At 40.5% G+C, this 19,050-nt stretch overlaps 1 pseudogene; it reads left to right on the forward strand.

Annotated features, from left to right (window-relative positions):
- The window catches only part of LOC117750572, a 36,750-nt pseudogene extending 22,188 nt beyond the window's left edge, over window positions 1-14,562 (forward strand).
- The last annotated feature ends 4,488 nt before the right edge of the window (window positions 14,563-19,050 follow it).

A 19,050-nucleotide genomic window follows, 5' to 3' on the forward strand; every position in this document is an offset into this window, starting at 1 on the left:
GTATTAGAATGTGTACATGTGCATGTTTGAAGTCTGTTTCAGAGGCGACTCCATGCTCATTTGGATGCTGGTGTAATTGCGGTGTGGAGATCAAAGGATCGCTGGCCGAGTGATGTTCCAGAGGAGACTTTACCACACAGCCCTCTCCTCTGTGCAGAGGGGGCCGCCTGCTGCTCACCGCTCCCCTCTTCCCTCTAACCATGCACTGCCCCCTGCACATCCCCGCTCGTAAAAAAAATGATTAAGGCCGCATTTGTCATGTGTTTATGACTGAGAGGCATTGCGTGATAGGGAATGGCATCTACAAGAGTCTATCAAGAGGCTTTCTCCTCTTTCCTCGGCGTCAGTGAGCTGCCTCGAAGACTTTCCCTCTGTGCCGCATACCAAGCTTGTGTGTTAGAGAGGGCCATTAGAGCACTGTTGATGATGTGGTGACTGCAGCCTGCCCAGTGTTAGCGTGTTTTCACTTTGTCAGTTATTGTTTAGTTTATAGGCTTTTGGCCTCGCCAGCTTAATCACTCTTTATTTCTTTTATTAGGTTTGATATCAGACATTTATTAAATCCTCCTCGGAGAACCAAGAGCAGTCACATTTGTCATGGTAAAAAAAAGCACAGTTGAGAATACTCCAGATATGCTGTGATGTTTCTCTCTCTTGCCATTTCTTTTTCTATTATTTTTTTCTTCTTTTGGACAATGTGCATTAAAGTAAATTGGAGCCTCTTAAGTAGATAAGTTGACCTTTAAGGAAACCAGCAAGCGTGACCTATGTCTGTGAGTGTGGGTTCTCCTGGTGAGTGTAAGAACTGCAGGGTACTATTGCGTGGAGCTTTTATCAACTGTGTATACTGTGTGTGTGTGTGTGTGTGTGTGTGTGTGTATGTGGGGGGGGGGGGGGGGGGGGGGGGGGGGGGGGGGGGGGGGGGGGGGGGGGGGGGGGGGGGGGGGGGGGGGGGGGGGGGGGGGGGGGGGGGGGGGGTGGGGGGGGGGGGGGGGTTGTCTGTCTGCCTGCTTGTATGCAAGTGTGTGTATGTGTCAGGGCATGTGAAGGCCTTCTTATTTCTTAGTCTGTTACTCTTTGAGTCTTATTATTACACTCATTCAAACGCATTGAACACTTTGTCTCTTAATACTATTTCATTCTAATGTGTGTAACATTAGTATCTCTGTCTTTGGGAAGCCACACTGAAATAGGTACATACCACAGCTGCTCTTCTAGTTAGCCTTTGTGATCATCTTTTTTTCCCTGCCATAAAGGCATTGATCTTTCAAAATTAATTCCCCACATATTTGTCTGGCATGGTGTAATACAGAAAATAGTTTGCCGTGCTTGTGCTCTCATCAGCCATTTCTGACTATGATGATGAAAGGACAGCTTGTGTCTGGGCAACAATCAGTGTGCTTCATCACTTCAGGAGACTTGTTTTTTACAAGTATTTGTCCGGTTTGATTTCAGATAAAAGGCCTTGTTTTATGTTAAGGTGTCTTCGAGAAAGACACTGACTCAACCCCCGTCTACTTTACTCATTATAAGTAAAAAGGATATGGTTGGAGGTATTTTAGATTGTTCTTTCTTATTGTCAACAAAACCAACAATGTAATAATTCTATACATTGTTGTGTGTGTAGCCATCTTTTCCCTCTGTGTCATTGAGCTCCATTGTTGACATTTTCCTTTATAAGGATGCTGTCATTTATTTTGATTTCTGTTCTTGTAAATACCCACTAAGTGACAAAACGTCACTCCGCAGCTGAAAATAGTCCCCAACAAATGCGGTGTGTAGTCTTGAGGGATGTTTGCCAAAAACTACAGTACCCAGCTATTTCAGGAAACTATTCATCCTTTTTAATTAAGAATTCAACATATCTGTTACCCGTTTTTTAGGGATGACAAGAAGAAAATTACAGTATAACATCTGCGTGATCCTAATTCTCTGTGGAAGTAGCCCTGCAGGGTTCAATGTACTGATGACACAAGGTGACATCTTAAATCCAACCGCAGTGAAGGAGGAGAAGAAAATGTCTTTGCAGAGACTGATACTCTGGTTGGCCTGTAGGAGGAGCTTTGACAATTAAAGTAAAGGAAGCCCTGACAGGAGTTTCCACAAGGCAGTTGTCTCGAGAGCATATACCTAAAGCTTGGATTGTTGACATTTTGGGGTTTTAAAGCACAGTAATTAGTTAAAAATGCATTTCCTTTTTGTGTGATCGTTTTGATCAACAGCCAGCTATTGAGACAGAAGAAGAACTAAGATAGGAGGACATTATTATGATTAACTGAACGCCACTCCATGAAAGCAGTCACTGCAGCCCTCCACAGCTACTCCAAACCATGATTCCCATAAACACAACTGAAACTTTATTGAGTGCAAAACCACTGGCTCCATCCAAGTTTTTAGGAACCACTATCTGGGGAGTTAGTGTTCCCTTTTCAAAGGGAAATAAATATACGATCACTTGGCCACTCTCTCCTTGTGCAGTGTGGGATCCTGAGAAACACTTTCCCATGGTAAGATGTGTGTCCTACTGCCCACAGTCAGTCCTAATGGATGCCTTCAGCTAGCTTTCAATGAGAGAAAACAACAGGAGAGGCTGTACAGTAAAACTGAAACAGATGGTGCTAATAAAGTCCTGTCTGTCCAGTTAGGCTGGTTATTGACTGTCCCCTGTCCAGGTAATGAAAGGACACAGTTAACATGTCACCTCATTGTCTTTTGTTGTCTGGTGCCGATACACAGCTATGTTCTAGTAACTAATGAGACAGATCCCAAACTTCAGAATAAAGATAAGTTTTTCTGTTCCTCTTTGTTCTTTAATGACCCTGCAAGAAATCAGCTTGCTCTCAAAAATCCTATTCGGATTGTCACTTCACCTTCATTTGTCGGGCCCAAGGACACTAATGCCGAGGCAGTCTCCTGCAGTTCAGAATGCATGTAGACACCCCTGTAGCAACACAGCATGATCGCTTTCTTTGAAGGTGCCCTGGGAATTGGTCCCCTGCAAAGTCCAAGTTTGGCATAACATACAAAAATAAATGTCTGCAAGTTTAAAGTTTGTATAATGACACATTTTGATAGTTTTGGCTTTGTTGTTTGCTTTTCATTATCTTTGCGATAAGGTTAAGCCCAAGCACAGTTGCCACAGTGAGTTGCCTGTGGCCTCGGCAGCTCTAATGAGACAAATAAATGAATTTAGTGTTGCCACATACAGTTCCTAAACGCTTATTATCAGGATTATTGTTGAACTGTTATGAATAGGGGAGGGGAAAAAAAGATGCAGGACTGGAAGGGGACATGATTGGCTGATGTTACATATGTCCTTGATTACCTTCCTTGTGCTTTTATTCTAATAAGTGGCATTCTTTGTACTCCCTAGGACAGCTAGACAGTCTGACACACGATGAGAATAAATATTGCATGTGGAAGACATTAAGCTGTCATCCAAGGAAAAAAAAGAAGAGATGAAGAAATCCGTGTGGTGTTCTTCGACGCTACACTTTGCCTGCTCTTGTCACAATTGTCACATTTTGATGACTCCCCCCTCTCTACCCCAGCCCCCTTATTTTCTTTCGCCCAGTCAACTGCTGTGAATGACAGCATGGATACCCCATATAGAGAATTATTTTGGGTGATGTAGAATGTACTACTCTGGATTACTGTTTGCTTTTTTTGTCATCCCCCTCTCACAAAGACCCTTAAACAAGGCTATAACTAATGTGTTCTCATCAGACTTCGTAAAGACGAAACTGTGGAGATGATTTCTTAAAGGTTTTATATCTATCATGTGCAAACATTTAAAGTCACAAACATTTTTATGGGTGTAGTTATCAGAGAAAAAAAAGTTAATAGAAATAGCTTGTTATCAGCACACCCCCGAGGTTTGTTTGAGATATGATGTGAGATGATGCTCTTAATTAAAGCTGCTCCCATTGTGCCTGCGCTGGGTTCTGTTTCCTCCAGCCTGCGATTGCTTTGAAGGATTTGAAAGAAGTTCACAATATTGGAGATATACTGTGTGTGGGTGTGTGCGTGTGTGCGTGTGTGTGTGCACGTGTGCACGTGTGCACGTGTGTGTCAGATCTCCTCCCTTCTCAGAGACTGATGTGTAATGCCTTTCCATCAGGCCATGGCCACAGGGAGAAGAGAGCGTCTGCACTCTTGTCGCTCAGGAGCTCACCACTGGGAGGATGAAAAGCTTCCCACAGAGCTACCAACTTCCCAGCCTCAAAAGCCACCATGAGCTCATACCTCTCATAGCTGTTTCCCTCCACAGAGGAAAAAGGAGGGTGTTAGTATGCGCTGTGTGCTGCAGCATCCTACCCCTCTAAGATGCTTGTTCCTTCAACGAGGGTGTAGCAAAACAGAGGGGACCCTGGGTTTATTACTTGATGAGTCTGTGCTGGCATGCCCGCTAGCAGCTGCCAAGATTTGTGGAACGGCTCAGTAACACAATCGGCTGGTTGGGGCGGCCCCAGCGCCCTTTGCCTTGGCCCTGTGTGTAGCTGAGGTGCCTTTGCGTTAACTGGGAACACCTGGCCAGTGTTTCTAAATGATCTGAGCCCGCCTGCACAGACACCCGTCGTCGGTCCCTTCACCACTCTCCATGGTTGGGTGTGTCAGTGATAAAGCTGTGGTGGATGCAGGTAGTGGATTACTCTTTAGGTCTGTCAACATTCAATTACATCTGAAAGGAGCTCACAAACTGGAGGTGATGGCCCACCTTTTACAGGCTTAACTGGCTAAGCACTCCTAATAAAGCCAACCTGTATGAATGTATGTTTGACGCAGGCCCAGGTCATTGTCTCAGGTAGCTGCCCCTGTACTTTAGAAACTCCCATTGTTTTCCCCTCCTGAGCCATTTAAGCAGATCAAAGCTCTGACAAAGCCCAGGGAAGCCCCAGGCATGCGGAAACACAGGAATTACCCCCCTCAGGATTCACACACAAAAAGACAAATAGACTAGCCCCAGAGGGTGTTCCCCTGTGGGACATCTCCATTCAGAGCCAGCCTGTTGTGAAAGCTCCAATTGTTTTTTTTCATCATTTCCCTATATATTTTTGCTTTAAATTGAATGTATTAAATAAAACACACATCAAATCTCAAGCTTTGAAAAAAATGCTTAACAGATGAACATATATTGTCTCTTATTGTCTTGTTTTATCAGTTAAAATAAACCCCAAAATATATAATAAATGCACATCATCTTTTAGATTTGTAAAAGTTTGATTAGATAACTATTTTCCTCTTTAAACCGAGAGCAGCAGGAAAAAAGCCAGAAAGCTGGTGAATGATTAGCAGAAATAATGTCCCTGTCACCCTTAATCACATTAAAACGTGGTTAATATTTAATTTTGGCCACTTGATATGCAAAAATTTCCACTTGATTTGCGGCAGAGGCCATTGGAATTCCATTATAAAAAGAATAAAAATTTCAGGCATCATTTGTTCAGAGAGGGATATCAAGACCAGAAAGTGCTGAATCTTTCTATTAACCAGCAGTGAGAGATGGCACTCAGTGCTGGGACCTAATAGAGACTGACACACACGCACACGCACATGCACACGCACGCACACTCACTCACACACACACACACACACACACACACACACACACACACACACACACACACACACACACACACACACATACACACATACACACCTACACAATCTTGCACACTATATTATTTTAGTGTATAGACCTCTTTTAAATCTTTTACATTAACAAATATTGAATCTCTTATTTCTGTCATGGAAGATCAATTGTCTGGATAGAACATTTTAAATTTTCTCTGAAAAATTAAGCAGAAAAGAAATAAGCCCTGCATTTTTTAAAATCTGCCAACTTTCAAGAGAGGAGATGCTGATTCAATGCCATTGAGCAGACTTCACCGTAAACAGCCATTGATCTCGAGAAAACATGATTCTTGTCAACATTTTGATTTTCTCTGAAAAAAACTGATTTACATGGAAACCTTTTATGATTCAGAATTTTATGAATGACATGAAGATGAAGAAAAAAAAACGCAGCACGTTTTACATATTCATTTCCCCAATTTACACATCCTCATAGATCTTCACACAAATAATTGGAGAGGACATAAATACAAATTGCAAAGCGGCATGGGTAGAAGTTGACAGAATCGGTTTTGGGAGCCATGTTGACGGAACATCAACGCTCTTAATTGACAGTGCTTTGTTTCTGGAGTTGAGGGAAGGAGGAGCTCCGTGTTCCTGTGGCAAGGTGTTTGTCTGGTCCTGTGTCACTCAGTGCAAGGACCCAGAGACCCCCGTGCTCATTTGCAGCTCACGTTCTCCATCTCGGCTTCACATTATTAAAATCATCCCTCAGCCTTCTACCGAGGGCCTCTTTGTTACTTGGCTGGCTTGGCTCAGCTCTGTCAAGTCTTCACCAATTACAGTCTCAGGTACAATGGTCTATTCAAAGGATCACAGCCCTTGACTGGTGTGGAGTGAGTGATTTGTGAATCATTATTCAGCCGCCTGTAGAGTACGCAATACCTGAGGAATGCAAATAACGTGCCACCAAATAGACAGCTGTGCTGCTAAAAGTGACAAACTACAGCTGTTATTATCTCAGATTGGATTTTTTTTCCCTCTTGGAGCACCCGCCATCTCCTGTTTTCAGCATTTTAGGCGTTGACTAAATGTGTTTTATTTTTCTGTCCTTTCATTGGTGAGACATGGCGACTATCTTATTGCGTTGGCAGTCAAACATCGAACAGAAAGGGAAATATTGGGTTACGTATCTTAATAGATGTGCATATGAGGCATTTCAAATGTACCCTATAGTGTTATTCTACCTTGTTGGGAAAAACATCAAGCCAAAGCAAAACGGTGCTCTCCCTGTCATATGTTGTATATTGATAATCATTAGGTAGGAGCAGTGATATGGTTTTGTAGGTGATAAAGCGGTGACATTGTTATTGGAATAGATGTGGTATTGAGGTGGTTGGGTCCCTCCCAGTCTTTGATTCATATGGGCTTTAAACAGGAAACTAGGATTACAGATAATGACAGGGACCCCTTAGAATCAATCCAGCCTAGGAGCTCGGTCAGAGCTGGCGTGTGAAAATGGATTTGTGTGATGCTGTTCTTTGAGACCTGTTCAATCCCAGCCTGAGAGCTTGTGGGGCTAATCTCATAATTGCCCTAACCCTCTTGTATTGTTCTGACCGAGAGTTACCATTAAGTGTGAGGATATCTTTGTCCTGCAATGTCAGGTGTCCTGCTGGACAAGTAGACAAAAAGAGAAAAAGAGAAGAAAAAAACCCCACTCAGGTGGTAAAGAGAATAACAAAGACATTTGTGAGTAAGGAGACACTTTGAGGTAAATGTCTTTACTCTTAATGGTACATGTTTGGTTGGGGTGAATTAACTCTATTAGTTTGCTATTGTAGTAAAAATCAAAAGCTTTGTGCGTGTTATGAACTGGATGGAAAGAACATGAACTCAGTTTATAATACTTGTATACAATTATAAAACATGAGGCATTGACCTCTTAGGAGTCGTTTTAATGTGTTATAAAATCCTATAAATCAGTCAACATATTTTAAGATGAATACAAATCAACTTTGTTTCAAGTGTATAGTATAAACTTTTAAATGCAGAACTTGTACTTGTATTTTTACTGTGTGATATTGCTTCTGGTAGGCCTACATTGTGGATCTATACTCTTTCCTATGGGACAAAGCCAAGTCAAATGTTTAGTCAAAAATGTTTAAGGAAACAAAGTCAAACTCTCTAAAAAAAAAAACCTCTGGTTGGAGTGCAGTCTCCTGCAAACACTCATCTGCTCAGCTGTTCTTATGCATACACCAGCGGATAACAAATACTTCCAAGTGAATCAAGTCCTTCAACTGCTTTTGTGGCTGCCGATTTTTACCAGGTTGGTGAAAATCTAGATGAGTGGAGGGACAGCCATGAACCCGGAGCCTTGGTCACCCCCTTCAGCGGCAGCCTGGAGAGTCAGCTACAGGACAAGAGTGAAGAAGAGAGGCAGAAGCACCGCACAGAGCACAAGACGCAGAGGTTAATTATCATTCAGTCCCCCCACACTTTATTATCAGCTGTGTCCTCCATGCACTCCTTTAATTGCATGTGCTGATAGAATAATAAATGGTAGAGTAATTACCATTATAAAGCAAAGGATCCCTCTTCTTACTGAACAACTCAGTCAAAGGGTTTTCCTCTAAATTAAGTTTTTAACTGTCATCTGTCATCTGTAGGTATAATTATAACTTGGGCATTTTGGGTTTATTGTTCTCGCGTGAAAACCTCTATAGAGAGAAAAATTGTGACAGCAGATGTTTTTTCCCTCTTGGTGCAGAACGAGGCATCATGTTGAATTCTTAAAAATGCTAAATGAGTCTACAAGCTTTCTAATTAATCAAAGAAACCATTGGAGAGTTGAATGTCTTATGTGAAACAAAGTGACCCATCTTATTCACTTAATGACTTAATATTGGAATGAATGGGGCCTTGCAACTGAAGTGAACTTTGTCTTGGCATGAGTAGCAATAAATAATACTTAAACAGTTCAGACCACTCGATTTAAACTGAAATTTCTCTCCACCAGTGCCCTGCCCAAGATCATCAAGACAGGCTATACGCGGCCCTGCTGCTTGAGTACTTCTTCACTGCTGGACCCGATGAGGTCCATGCATGGACCATTCGGGTAAGAGCCAGTTGCCTGCTGTGCACATACATATGAGGCTGTGTACCAGACACACACATACAGGAATACACACACACACACACACACACACACACACACACACACACACACACACAGGGTCCCACGTTCCACCCTGCTGGCACCCTCACTGATATCACACACTTTCAACTTTGTCATGGTTGTGCTTTAGCTAGTCATTACAGGCCAAGGATAACTTCAATTACTGGTGAGCTGCTGAACAGTGAAAGTGGGGGCTACATTGATTGAGGAGGGCAACAATTGATTTTGCCCATTACGTCCATGAGAATGTTTCCATCCTGTGCAGATCTGCCTGCCCTCCTCCTGCCGCTGGAGATAAGGAGCCTGTGCATTGTGCCTGCCTAATCTGTGTGACGGAGGTTGTCTGTGCCAAAATTGATGTTGCTTTTCATTCGACTGTTTGTGGGCCTTGCAGGGGGCTCCTCCTCCCTGTGTGTCTCAGTTTACTGAGCCTGGCCCGCCAAGAGCTTCAACGGGATCGCAGGATTTACATCAATATAGACGCTGGCTTTGCATGCTGGTATTGTGTAAATATGTTTATGTATATGTATATTTTTTTCTTCATAAAATAGAAGGATCAAGTTCCTAATGAAATGAGATATTAAGAGTTACATATTGTAAGTTCATGTAGGTTTAAAAATACTGCAGAGTAGCTCTTCAACAAACTTTTGAAACCAAATATTTGAATTGTATCCTGTATCACTTAATCAAATACATTCTTCCATTACACCAGATATTTGATGAAGGGTTATCATTTCAAACTTCCCATAATCATAACTTGGATGGCCATTTTTTTTTAAAGCTTTGCAATTTCCCACAATGATATATATTCAAAGAACGTGTTGCCAAGCAGATCAGTATGGCTTTGTTCCCTGAATGTGAGTTATTTCCATTTTCATATTATCATAATCAGGAAATTCTCCAGTTCGTGTCTGTTCAATATCTTTGTTGAATAAGCTGCTATAAATTATGTTTATTTGGAAGCAGTAATGCCAGAGAAATTATACAATTATCATTGACGAAACTGCTTGAAATTCTCAAAAACCAAGACATGAGAAGCTGTGTTTGTGTTGTGCATCACATCTATTTGACAGGACGCAATATTTCAAGGGGATAAAAAAGCCTTTTGATATGTTCAAGGTTAGTTTTCCTGTTATTATATATTATATATATATATATATATATATATATATATATATATATATATATATATGTGTTATTATATGTTATTATAAGATTTATTTAGTATACTAAATGAATGTGCAAGACACCATTATTTCAAAATAGATAAGATGTTATACATAAATATATATATATCACAAAAACAAAGCACCAGTCAAAAATGTTTTTCCCTTAGAAATCTCTTTGACATGTGTTAAACTTTATTTAGAGCTTAACCGGTTATCTCATAGGATAATATCTCCAGTCTTGTGGTGTTGGAAGGTCAAAATGTGCCCTTAAATGACTCCTAAACTGATTCAGGTTTAGAGTCACAATATGCACTAATAATACAGGAATTCATCACAGCATCTGAAATGTCTCGTGTTATGTTGCAATGTAAGAAAATACTGACTCAGAAACTCATACTGAGTATTCTTTTGTTCAGATTATTTCAGGGTGTTTCTTTTAGTAGTTTGTTTACAAAGAAAGACATGCAACAAACCCCTCCTGCTCAGTTAGGAACACAGGACGTCACTTTCATTATCCAGTATGAGCCTTCGACTGCCTGCCAACAGGACGCCCCATGCTGATACTTAAGAAAAATATTTCCATTTTTATCAGAAATGCAAATTGTATTTCTATGCAGAAAATGATTTTGCCTCTGACTGGATCAGATAATTATTTTAGTGCTGTTCTTCAAATGAATATCAAACTTCCATGTAAGGAACACTCATCTTCAAATAGCATAATTTAAATAATATTTTATATACATATTAAATGTAATTAAAATATAAACTATATAAAACATCCACACAAGTTTATAAACAGGACATGTTGTTAAATATTTTTATGATGGCTTCTCAGACAAGTACAGGCCGGAGGGAAAAGTGAGCTCACTTCCTTTCTTTTCTTTCTTTTTTTTTCACACAGACACATTACATTTCAGTCAGATGACATCACCCGGTCTTGGCGCATACTCATCTCAGCATGACTGATGTCCTCACGATATACAAAAAAAGTCCTGAAACACTTCAAAGCATCCTCAAAACATTTTTATCCTCATGGACATAACTGATTACTGCCAGCCTTGATTGTGTGTGAGGGGCCTTTAGTCAGGTAAGCATCGGTGGGTAACTATATTAAGCCAATACATCTTGTATTGTAAAAACTCCACTCAGTAATGTCGTGTTCCTAAGTCCTTTAACATGCTTTATTAGGCAGCCTCGAGGTGACTATTATCTATCAGCCTGCTCTGCATAGCTCTTAACTAGGACAATGTGGATCTCTTGTTATGCTCCATATGAAAAAAAATCCCTCCCTTAATCTATTTTTCTCCAGATAGACAAACCTTGATGCTGATTAATGGTAGTTAAACTCACAAGCACTCCGTCAACAAGATTGCAAAGAGATGGTAATGTATTATAGTCATTAAATACGCATCATTCTTTTGGCATGAAATATGTTGACCCCAACCTGATTATATACATAATTAAAACTGCTCAACAGTTCCTGAGCACAAGGCTGCAGAGCAGAGAGAGCGCGAGCAGGTCGACAGGCAGGAGTCATAATGATACACAGCAGCACGTCACTTATTGGGGTCATTTGTCATTTCCGCCCTGCATTATTTCAGTGCATATAAATTGCACATTTTATCAGTCACCAGTTGTGTCTTTGAGTTTAAAAGAGGATGCAAGGTACAAAGAATATATACAAGTTTTAAATTGTTATGTTGTGTTTTTTAAATTGGCATCTGAAATAACTTCAGGCGCAGCTCTAAATGTATGTTTTGAGGATAAAATCATTAAGTCGATTCAAAGACATCATAAACATCTTCATACACGCCGTGCATCTCGAACAGTGAAATATTATCGACGGTTTGAAATAAATTTGAGTGACCAAACTCTGCTGTGCCAAAATAGTAAGGCCTAATGCAGTGAGGCCTATAGCACCATGGTCTCTCACTGCAACACTGGGTCTTCTTCCTGTCATGTCCAGAGAGCCGAGCAGCGACCCACAATGAGGCGAGATTGCTTGGACAGAAATCAATACCTCCACGGAAAGGGAATCAGAAGGCATTGATAGCAATGCTGGGTCCTTATCGGTGTCCAGGCTGCCTTAGCAGGGCACAGCCGAGTGGAAAGCTATCCAGAAATCAGGGCTGAGGCAAGAATGCCCCCGACTGAAAACACCCCCGAGTGATGCTCGCAACGCTATCACCCTATCAAACACCATGTCGCTCGCATGCTGCAATCCATCTTGTCCTAAACAATTCATTTGTCCTCTCTTTTCCTTCCTCGTGACAGAAAGGAACTAAGGCTCCACAGGCTGCGGGGAAGATCCACAACGACTTTTGAGAAGGGCTTCATTATGGCGGAAGTAATGCAATTCCTGGATTTTAAAGAGGAAGGCAGTGAGAGCGCTGTCAAGGTGAGCAGTCAGGGTGCTAGCAGAAATGAGGGGAAGTCTCCTGTGATCAGTGGAGCTGACAGTCACCACACAGCTCCGACTGCAAACCGCTCTTCACCTTTACTCAGGGGAAGAAATTACTGCACACACTCCAGCACCACTCCTGACAAGCCAACTGATTCTGGCTCTAAACACTGCCATTCGGCTCCAGCTGTGCATATCTTTATCACAATGTGTCGTAACTGGCTGATGGCAGTCGTGGCTCAGCACAGTCGCTTGGAGGTAGCACTTCGTCTCCTCTCCAGGCATTTATCTGATCTATAGAGTGTGCTGTTAGCTCAGAGCTCTCTGTTGCCAAATCCCCAAGCCACTGTACGCATGTGACAGTGATGTAAAGCAGCAAGTTTAATAAAGTGTGAAATTCCTCAAATAAGGACGGTTTCATGCATGGTTAGCACATAAATGTGACTTCCGTATGTTATTTTTTCGGACGGCCTGTGTTTGTTTTTGACTATTTAACTGGGTTGTTCATGTGCTGCATCAGCTACTTTGCAAAATGTGTATCCTTCCTACTACAAGTGTTGTTTTTGGGGTTTGGCATTAATTTAGTTTCTTATCGGCAAACTGTAATTTGTTAATTGAAGGTGCAGAGTTAGTAATCCGTTAATCAACGCTGTAGGATGCCTTTCAAACCAAAGATGCTCTTCTTCATACTTTAATTTCTGTTTTAAAAAATGTAATTCTAAATTGATTAAATTAAAGCAGTATAGTGACTTAAACCTTGCTATGTGTGACATTTGTGAGCAGCAGCTGCAAGCCATGCTATTACAATCCCACTATCACCACCATCAACTCCATGTGCCCACTTACAGACTCAACTAATGTAATTATGGTGACACAGGGACCTGCGGGGACCAGTGTGCAAAGGAAACCCTATGAAAACATTTAAATCTCTTTACTATTCAAGCCTTTTTTTTAGATTTTAATGCAGCGGCAGTGTATTGTCCACACCCATCATAAGCTGCAAACAGAGAGTGAAGCGTGTGGGTCCCTGGGGAGTTCCACCATTGTTATCCGAGGTTGAGATCTGAGTGTCAGGTCCTTACTGCATGCTCCTTTACTAATCCCTTTTTGGGCCTCGTAAGAACATTGAGTATTTCTGACTGTGGCATTAATGTCTGTGCTATTTAATGCCATGTGTGGGAATAGGCTGTCTGAATACGGCCAGTGTATGGGGATATCACATTATTAGTAATCATATCTGCTTAAGCCAAGCTTGCTGCTCCAGATGGCTGCTTTCAAGTGCAAATGAACCAGTTAGACGTGTCTGGTTTAATACATACTCAGGAATTACAAATAGCCATTGATTTTTTCCCCTGTCTCCCTCTCCATCCAGTGTTTCTGGTAGTATTGAGCTTGGATTAAATGGTCTCCTGAGCCTTTAAAGGGACATTGATTCTCCTAATTAATTGTGCGCTGTGCAGAACCAGAATGCATAAACCTGTCCGTATTAGCACTTCAAGTCAATTATTTTTGAGTTTGCCGGGAAGGAGAACAAACACTTACTGTATACAAAAGAAATGTTAGAACTTTTTGTTTCCTTGAGAAGTTTGATAGTGCTGTAATCAAAGACGTATTAACATTTTGTGCTTGTACACATGAAACTGAAAGGAGCAGAACAGACGATTATACAGTCAGTGAGAATTCAGGCACCGCTTGAGCAAAACATGGTTGTGTGTGTGAGAGAGAGAGAGAGAGAGAGCGAGAGAGAGAGGGGGAGAGAGAAAAGGCGGAGAATTTGACTGAACTATTCTTTTCCACTATTATTTATTTGCAACTGTGTTATTATGGGCTCCATTGTTAATTTGTTTATTTTCTTTCTTATCTTACAGGCAGCAGGAAAATACAGACAACAGGGCAGAAACTATGTTGGTCAAGATGGAGACATCATCTTTTTCAAGTTGAACTCCCCAAATGGACCAAAGAAAAAATGACACAAGAACAATCTGTTTGTTTACATAACTGACTTGTTCTTCTGAACCTTGTCTGTCTACTTTGGCCTGATACCCATTGCCACACTCTCACATTAGGATAGAATCCCCTCTCTGATCCAAAGCACAGGTTCAGTAAACTCTGACAGCTTTGCTATTTAAGATCAGGATCGGCCCCCACTCCAAATTGTTGCAGCATTTGAAGGAGCATATTACTCTCTAGATACCTCATTAATCTCCATCACGGGTGCCAGCACTGACACAGCTGACAGCGGGGACAATGCCACCTGCTCTTCTCCCCCTTCTGCAGATAATGCATGTTTTACAGTAGCCCAGATGTCTACACTCAATAAAACATTTGACAAAACCAGTCTGTGTGTGTTTTGGGATGTCTGTATTGAGTGGGAAGCTGCATGGGGATGGTGATAGTGGTCCTGCCGACCACTGATTAGAGAATTAAAAGACACAGCTGACATTGACTGTAGCAGAGAGGGGACAATTATAATTAAATCTGTTAAGTGATGCTGATTTTAGAAGGGCACATGCAGGTGTTTTGGCCAAAAGAACTGGTCAGTTTAAATTATTATTTGTAAAGTGATTGAGTTAACCTTTCATATACAATATTCATTTAATGTATGATTGATGAATTTGTGTGTCCTTCCTTTCACTGTCCCTACAGAACTTGGTTACAAACCTCTAATATAGCATCTTATATGTTTACAGTTTATTGTTCCTGTCCCTGAGCAAGTAAATATAATTAAATACGAAGAAATATTCATTCAAACATATTTTTATGTTTAAAGAAGTCCACATCTTGTGATATTCTGTATCGTATGAAAATAGAGGTTGACACAATTCACAACCAGAAAACGATTCCTGTTGTCTGAAGTAGTGTTTTTCTCGCCTCTATACTTTGTGTGTAAGTGTTTGTGAAGCGTTTATGCTGATGAAATTGTATGGCTGCAGCCGCAGTGCTCCAAAGTAAGATTGTATTCTCCATGGGAGTCCGAACAAAGAGCTGTAGATCAGCTGTGCTTTGGTGAATATATTGTAACCATTAAGACTGCAGAGAACAAAATGGCCTTTTGATGGGAACAAAAAGATTGAATAAAAATGGTATTGCATATCCTAGTTTTGGAAAGGAGCCGAGTCTGTGCTAGCACTACAAAGCACAGTGTTTTTCATGGAAATAAGGTGGATTATAGTCTTTGAGGTTTGAGATCAGTGGCAAAATATAGGATAGTGTTTATTGTGGTTGGATGGAACCGAAAGAAGGATGACAACATGTGTATAAAATAACCTTAAGCTTTCTTTGCCTTGTTGCTTTAGTATTAACCACTGATTTTAATCCCGTAAAGATATTTCATGCAGTAGACCAACATTTACAGCTCTCATATACTGTCTTCTGTGCAACAACAGGCTGTTTTCAGCTCACTGTTTTCTAAGTGAAACCATACCGATCCTCTGGAGAACACAACGGGGGCTTTGCATTCCTCTCAGGGTGGTGGTGGTGGTGGTGGTGTTGGCCAACCTAAATCCCACATATTCATCTGCTGTAGTTTTGAGGCTCGGAGATTGACGAGTTGTTCCCAGTGGTCTTGGTCATGGAGTATTTTGTTTTTCATAAAATGACAATAAACATTCTCAGAGCGAGTAATAAAGCTATTTACAATCATGCAGATGTAGTCTATGAACAAAACACCATAACAAAGAGGCAAGAATTATAATAACGTAATTATATAATTATGAATAATCAACTTATTGAATGTCCTTTTTGTCCTGACACAATTGAGCACATTTTAATTTGCAAACATAAGCACCTGATATAAACAACATCAGGTGACCCAGGTGGCTTGTTAAAGAATTCTAACGGGTTTAACCTTGAAGTACATAAAATTAAAAATAAGTCCAGAAATATGATGGAATCTCTGCTGGTACAAATGTTCTGTCAGCACCATCAATCAAGCGGTGCCACTCTGCCCAGAGGCGAACCACAGTGGCATCCAACCAAAAAGTGGAAAGCTCACTTTCAAACACACGCAGGAAAACAGACCGCGGCCCCGGCTATTGAAAATCACATGCACACCAAAGACTTTTGCACTTTGTGCACTACATCCCCAATTCATTGTCACTGTTGTTGTTTTTATATTGTACATACATGTTGTTGTTTTTTGTTTTTTTATATTGTACATACATGTTGCTACTCTGTCATCTTTAATGTCTTTTTATATTTATCCTGTCATTTGTAATTTAAATATGTATGTACAACGAGAGCGTACGTGTAACCGGAGTCAAATTCCATGTATGGCCAATAAAGCTGATTCTGATTCTGATTGTGAGAACTTTAAAAAACAGGAATCTATTACATAAGACAAATACACATATAAATAACTTTTAAGAGCAGCTATGATGCACAAGGGATTGTGTGGGGAAATGCAATGCTTATTGTAAACGCATTGTATCATATCATTACGGAGAGGAATTGTCTCTATTTTGGATGATAATAAAAGTGTTGCCATGTTGTAACGACTGCCATTGTGTGACTTCTCTGTCTGTCACATGCACTATATGCTGTGCAAAGAACGAACATGAAATCAATGTAGAATCAAGATTTTACTCAAATAACACTTTATGTTCATTGATAACAGTTAATGCAACAATCGTGTTCTACTATCATGATTCAACTTGGTGCTTTGATTGACACCTGAGAGAAAGAAACACCCTAAACAGCCCATGGGGCCTTACAGAAATAAATGTTCAATAAGTCATAATCAGGTTGACAAATTCAGTTTTGTTTGCATCTATCATCTTATTGCATGTGTCTGATCTACCAAAAATATGTTAATTAAATTATGTTTACGAATGAGGCTGTGTATAATGATGCCATTATTGAAGTCGATATAATGCAGTCCAGGATAACAACAGTATAGGCTTTATAAAAGTACGCAAGACAGTTTTATTAGATTACATTTGACTGCACAACCTAGTAAGTGGCAACTGAGTGTAAATCTGCTTTTCAACAGACACACATAATCCTCATCTGTACATAGATAAACTTATAATTTACCATATTATTTCAGTGATCTTTGCAATATCATGCTCAATCCCTGTTTACACACATCTAACCAACACGTATTCCATGTATAGATACTTTGAGCTGGTTGTCTAGTTGCTGTTTCAATTTTTAGGCCTCTTTCCTGAAAATAAAAACTATGTTTGTTTGCTTATCTTTGTGTAACCATACTGGCTTTGTTTTTTGTTTTTTGTCAAAATGTATTGTATACGTGTCAAGAAAGTTGATGTGAAATTCGGATACTAAATGCATTCGTATGTTACATCTGTACGTTAAAAATATTTTTGAACTATCACATTACAAATTATTATAGAAACCTTGCAACTCTCACTTATACTTATGTATAACAGTTATATTCTCAGTTCAGACAGAGATTTGATATTCCATTCCTGTGCTGCAACAGATTCAATTCTCTCTCTCTCAGCTCCCATTTACAGTGTCCCACTAGGTGCCTCCAGCAGAGCAGTTTCTCTCCGTGGGGTCACTCTCTCTTGGCCTTCATGAAAACAACTGTCAATATGTTAATATGAAACACTATTGTGGGCTCACTGTGATACTCCTCTTATCCTTTCTGCGCTGTCCTTCAATATCGATGTTCACCCCCAGAATGAAGTGAGAATTGGCTTTTGCTTGGAAAAATAAAGTTTTCATTACTATTTCTCATCAATTTATTCTGTTAAGATTTGTTAAAAAATATCATTGAATTTTCCCCATAACAATCGTGAATGAAAGCTGGGTCTGTGCAGTGAGAAGGTCATTGATGCCCCTATTTACAGCACAGAACCCTTATAGATGTGCTGTAGATTGGACTTCACAGATTCCTCTCACAAAGTGAATACTAGGTCTGTCAATACAATTTCATTTCCTTTGTTTGCAGCCCGAGCTGGCGACAACACTCACAGGTTTGAAGACAAACACCATGGCAGTTGTATCTCGTGTAGGCCACCGCGTCCTCCAGGGTGTTGCATTTGAGCTGTTTTAAAGATATTTGACTTTTCCCTTTAACTTGTAGGTCTTTGTAGAAATTGTTGATACCTTTCAAAGGACTCCTAGAGTAAGACAGGCACAGCTGCAAAGGTTTTTCTAAAGCTGTTTCCATTGGCCTGTGTTTACCTGACACTTGGATTGACAGTAGAGTGATTGGAAATATCCACCATTCACTGCCGTGAGCTCCTGAGTGCACGGAAAGTGCTTTTGTAGTCTGGCTGTAATGGGCCAAGTTTGAATTGAAGGTTGAGAGAAATAGCCTTACTGCGGTCGCGCACTGTGAGGAACTGACACACCACAAATAATACTCAGAAGTGGGGTCCTGACAGCATCACATAGCATGTGCAATAGCATGCAGGCTCTCATTTCAATGTACTTTCACAATGGTGTACTGTGCACAATCAGATGGAGGGGAAAAAATCATGTCAAATACAAACTCAGATTGTATCTCGATTGTGTTCCTTTTTGTCCTAGTAATCAAAAAGCACATCTTAAAACTCAATTGCTGATCACTTTCTTACTCACGGGTAAGAAGACATTATTAGTTTGCCGAAACACATGAGAGTAAATCTGTGTTGAATGGCATCATTCAGATTCATCGGAGCAGGATTTCATCCAGCAAATAGAAATCTGTTTTGTGAATTTAAAAATAAGGATACATGCTGTTTGAATCTGCCTTTATTCGAACCATCATCACG

The sequence above is a fragment of the Cyclopterus lumpus genome, chromosome 21 (genome assembly GCF_009769545.1).
Source record: "Cyclopterus lumpus isolate fCycLum1 chromosome 21, fCycLum1.pri, whole genome shotgun sequence".
Lineage (NCBI taxonomy): Eukaryota > Metazoa > Chordata > Actinopteri > Perciformes > Cyclopteridae > Cyclopterus > Cyclopterus lumpus.